Source organism: Arachis stenosperma, chromosome 2 (assembly GCF_014773155.1).
Source record: "Arachis stenosperma cultivar V10309 chromosome 2, arast.V10309.gnm1.PFL2, whole genome shotgun sequence".
NCBI lineage: Eukaryota > Viridiplantae > Streptophyta > Magnoliopsida > Fabales > Fabaceae > Arachis > Arachis stenosperma.
The window spans coordinates 58,330,528-58,335,952 of NC_080378.1; the positions used below are offsets into that span (position 1 = coordinate 58,330,528).

The window sequence follows — 5,425 nt, forward strand, 5'->3', positions numbered from 1 at the left end:
TGGTGCCTATGGTACTGATGCACGAAATTGCAATCACACTTTTGTAATCCCGCACAACTAACCAGCAAGTGCACTGGGTCGTCCAAGTAATACCTTACGTGAGTAAGGGTCGATCCCACAGAGATTGTCGGCTTGAAGCAAGCTATGGTTATCTTGTAACTCTTAGTCAGGATCAATAATTCTCAGGTTTAATTGTGAAAAGTGGAAGAACATGAAATAAATACTTGTTTTGCAGTAATGGAGAACAGGTTGAGGTTTTGGAGATGCTCTATCTTCTGAATCTCTGCTTTCCTACTATCTTCTTTATACACGCAAGGCTCCTTCCATGGCAAGCTGTATGTAGGGTTTCACCGTTGTCAATGGCTACCTCCCATCCTCTCAGTGAAAATGTTCAATGCACTCTGTCACAACACGGCTATTCATCTGTTGATTCTCGATCATGTCGTAATAGAATCCAGTGATTCTTTTGCGTCTGTCACTAACGCCCACAATTGCGAGTTTGAAGCTCGTCATAGTCATTCAATCCCTGAATCCTACTCAGAATACCACAGACAAGGTTTAGACCTTCCGGATTCTCAAGAATGGCCGCCAATATATTCTAGCATATACCACGAAGATTCTGGCTAAAGAATCCAAGAGATATCCACTCAATCTAAAGTAGAACAGAGGTGGTTGTCAGGCACACATTCATAGGTGAGAATGATGATGAGTGTCACGGATCATCACATTCATCAAGTTGAGGAGCAAGTGATATCTTAGAATGGAAACAAGCGTTTTTGAATGAAAAATAGTAGTAATTGCATTAATCCATCAAGACATAGTAGAGCTCCTCACCCCCGACCATGGGGTTTACAGACTCATGCAGTAGAAGGTACAATATGAAACATGTAAAGTGTCATGAGGTAAAGATACAATGTCAAAAGGTCCTATTAATAGTGAACTAGTAACCTAGGATATACATAAATGAGTAAATAACGTAAAAATCCACTTCCGGGGGTCCACTTGGTGTGTGCTTGGGCTGAGCATTGAAGCTTTCATGTGTAGAGACTTTTCCTAGAGTTAAACGCCAGCTTTTGTGCCAGTTTGGGCGTTTAACTCCAACTTTTGTGCTAGTTCCGGCGTTAAACGCCGGGAATTCTGAAGCTGATTTGCAACGCCGGTTTGGGCCATCAAATCTCTGGAAAGTGATGAGCGGATAATTTGTACGCTTTTTGGCATTGTTTTTAGTATGTTTTTAGTATGATCTAGTTAGTTTTTAGTATATTTTTATTAGTTTTTAGTTAAAATTCACTTTTCTGGACTTTACTATGAGTTTGTGTGTTTTTCTGTGATTTCAGGTATTTTCTGGCTGAAATTGAGGGACCTGAGCAAAAATCTGATTCAGAGACCAAAAAGGACTGCAGATGCTGTTGGATTCTGACCTCCCTGCACTCGAAGTGGATTTTCTGGAGCTACAGAATCCCAATTGGCGCGCTCTCAACGGCGTTGGAAAGCAGACATCCTGGGCTTTCCAGCAATATATAATAGTCCATACTTTGCCCAAGATTTGATGGCCCAAACCGGCGCTCAAAGTCACCTACAGAAATTCCAGCGTTAAACGCCGGAACTGGCATAAAATTTGGAGTTAAACGCCCAAACTGGCATGAAAGCTGGCGTTTAACTCCAGAAAAGGTCTCTACACGAAATTCCTTCATTGCTCAGCCCAAGCACACACCAAGTGGGCCCGGAAGTGGATTTTTATGTCATTTACTCATTTCTGTACACCCTAGGCTACTAGTTTTCTATAAGTAGGACCTTGTACTATTGTATTTGACATCTTGGTAGCTATCTTTGAGTTTTATGCTATCTTAGATCATTGGGAGGCTGGCCATTCGGCCATGCCTAGACCTTGTTCTTATGTATTTTCAACGGTGGAGTTTCTACACACCATAGATTAAGGTGTGGAGCTCTGCTGTACCTCGAGTATTAATGCAATTACTATTGTTCTTCCATTCAATTCCGCTTGTTCTTTGTCCAAGATATCACTTGTTCTTCAACTTGATGAAGGTGATGATTGACACTCATCATCATTCTCACCCATGAACAAAGTGACTGACAACCACTCTTGTTCTACAAGCATCTGAGGCCTAGTGAATATCTCTTGGATTCCTGATTGCACGATGCATGGTTGATCGCCTGACAACCGAGTGCTCGCCTGACAAACGAGCCAACCATTCCGTGAGATCAGAGTCTTCGTGGTATAGGCGAGAACTGATGGCAGCATTCAAGAGAATCCGGAAGGTCTAACCTTGTCTGTGGTATTCTGAGTAGGATTCAATGACTGAATGACTGTGACGTGCTTCAAACTCCTGAGGGCGGGGCGTTAGTGACAGACGCAAAAGAATCACTGGATTCTATTCCGGCCTGATTGAGAACCGACAGATGAATTCCGCTATGCTGTGACCAGAGCATATGCAATCGTTTTCAATGAGAGGATGGGAGGTAGCCACTGACAATGGTGAAACCCTACACAAGCTTGCCATGGAAAGGAGTAAGAAGGATTGGATGAAGGCAGTAGGAAAGCAGAGAGACGGAAGGGAAGGCATCTTCATGTGCTTATCTGAAGTTCCTACCAATGAATTACATAAGTATCACTATCTTTATCCTTTATGTTATTTTCGTTCATCACCATATACATTTGAGTTTGCCTGACTAAGATTTACAAGATGACCATAGCTTGCTTCAATACTAACAATCTCCGTGGGATCGACCCTTACTCGCGTAAGGTTTATTACTTGGACGACCCAGTGCACTTGCTGGTTAGTTGTGCGAAGTTGTGTGCCATGGTATTGAGCTACCACGTTTTTGGAGCCATTACCGGGGATTATGAGAGTTGTGAAAAAGTATTGTTCACAATTTCGCGCACCAAGTTTTTGGCGCCGTTGCCGGGGATTGTTCAAGTTTTGAGCAAGCTTTTGGTAACAATGCCTGGGATTGTTCTAGTTTGGACAACTGACGGTTCATCTTGTTGCTTAGATTAGGTATTTTTTTTTTCGAAATTCTTGAAGGTGAATTCTAGAGTTTCATGATGATTTGTTGAAATCTGGCTGGCTGAGAAGCCATGTCTAATTCCATTGGACCGAGGTTTCAACTTATCATCACAAGAGCTTGATGATCTTTATCAATCTTGCTTTTGGAGCAGTGATTTGCTAAGGCTTGGCTGGCCTTTGGCCATGTCTAGTGTTTTGGACCGAAGCTTTCTTTGAAAGCTTGGCTGGCTGTGAAGCCATGTCTAATTCCTGGACCGGAGTCTTAGACTAGCATTGCACTGATTCCTGGAATTCTCATTAAGAATTTTGATATCTTTTTCCACTTAATTTTCGAAAAAAAAAACAAAAAAAAAATTACAAAATCATAAAAACCAAAAATATTTGATGTTTCTTGCTTGAGTCTAGTGTCTCATTTTAAGTTTGGTGTCAATTGCATGCATTCATTCATGTGTCTTAAAGATCTTCAAGTAATTCTTGATGATTTCTTACTCTGATCTTTGAATTCTTCTGGCTTGAGTGTTTATATGTCTCATATAGTGTCAGTAGTATACAAACTGCTAAGTTTGGTGTCTTGCATGCATTGTTATTTGATTCTTGTTGCATTTTGATTATTAAAAATCCAAAAATATTTTTATTTGTGTCTTCTCAAGTCAATAATACAAGGAATTGAAGATTCAGAACATGCTGCAGAGGAATTATACAGAAAAAGCTGGGCATTCAAAAATGCCCAGTGAAGAAGGCAGACTGGCGTTTAAACGCCAGCCAGGGTACCTGGTTGGGCGTTTAACGCCCAAAAAGGGTGCATTTTGGGCGTTAAACGCCAGAATGGATACCATTCTGGGCGTTAACGCCAGGATGGTGCAGGAGGAAGATTTGTTTTCAAAATCAATTTTTTCAAGTTTTCAAAGTTTTTCAAAATCAAATCTTTTTCAAATCATATCCTTTCAATCAAATGTTTTCAAAATCAATTTCTTTCCTTTTTCAAGATACTTACTAACAATTAATGATTGATTGAACATTTTTTGCCTTTTCTGTTGAGGAAGGTTTTATGTTTGAATCATATCTTTTCTTGTAGGCAAGTCACTAATTTTTAAAATCAAATCTTTTTTTTTTTAAATTGTTTTCAAATCATATCTTTTAATTTTGTTTTCAAATCATATCCTTTCAATTACATCTTTTTAAAATCATATCTCTTAACCTCATCTTTTTCAAAATAGTTTTCAACCAAATCTTTTTTATTTCTAATTTCAATTCCTTTTTCAAAAATCACTTGATTTCTTTCTTACTTTTATTTTCGAAAATCAATTAAGTTTTTTCAAAAATGTTTTCAAAATCTTTTAATTTAATTTTCGAAAAATTCTCTTCCCTCCTTCCCACATCCTTCTATTTATGAGTACCACTCCTTCTCAATGCACAATTCGAACCTTATAATTAAAGTTCGAAGTCTTCTTCTCCTTCTTCTTCTATTTCTCTTTTCCTCTGACACCTCAAGGAATCTCTATACTGTGACATAGAGGATTCCACATTTTCTTGTTCTCTTCTCTTTCATATGAGGAGCAGAGACAAAGGCATTCTTGAAGCTGATCCTGAACCCGAAGGACCTTGAAGAGAAAGCTAAGAGAAGCCAAGCACAACTCTCTTTAGAGGACCTGACCGAATTCTTCAAAGAAAAAGAAGACATGGCAGCCGAAAACAACAACAATGCCAACTATGCAAGAAGGTGCTGGGTGACTTTACTGCACCTACTCCCGACTTCTATGGGAGAAGCATCTCTATCCCTGCCATTGGAGCAAACAACTTTGAGCTTAAGCCTCATTAGTTTCTCTAATGCAACAGAATTGCAAGTTCCATGGACTTCCAATGGAAGATCCTCATCATTCTTAGCTGAATTCTTGCAAATCTGTGACACAGTCAAGACTAATGGGGTTGACCCTGAGGTCTATAGACTGATGCTATTCCCTTTTGCTGTAAGAGACAGAGCTAGAATATGGTTGGATTCTCAACCTAAAGAAAGCCTGGACTCTTGGGAAAAGCTAGTCAATGCCTTCTTGGCAAAGTTCTTTCCACCTCAAAGATGGAGTAAGCTTAGAGTGGAAGTCCAAACCTTCAGACAGAAGGATGGAGAATCCCTCTATGAAGCTTGGGAAAGATACAAACAATTAATCAGAAGATGTCCCTCAGACATGCTTTCTGAATGGAGCATCATAGGTATCTTCTATGATGGTCTCTCTGAACTATCCAAAATGTCTTTGGATAGCTCTGCTGGAGGATCTCTTCATTTGAAGAAGACGCCCACAGAGGCTCAAGAGCTAATTGAAATGGTTGCAAATAACCAATTCATGTACACTTCTGAAAGGAATCCTGTGAATAATGGGACTAGTCAGAAGAAAGGAGTT

At 39.7% G+C, this 5,425-nt stretch overlaps 1 non-coding gene across 1 annotated transcript; it reads right to left on the reverse strand.

Moving 5' to 3' along the window:
* Positions 1-5,110: 5,110 nt before the first annotated feature.
* On the reverse strand, positions 5,111-5,218 carry LOC130964438 (small nucleolar RNA R71). Its single transcript, XR_009080533.1, has one exon. It is a non-coding gene; the product is annotated as a small nucleolar RNA R71 (small nucleolar RNA).
* Positions 5,219-5,425: the final 207 nt, after the last annotated feature.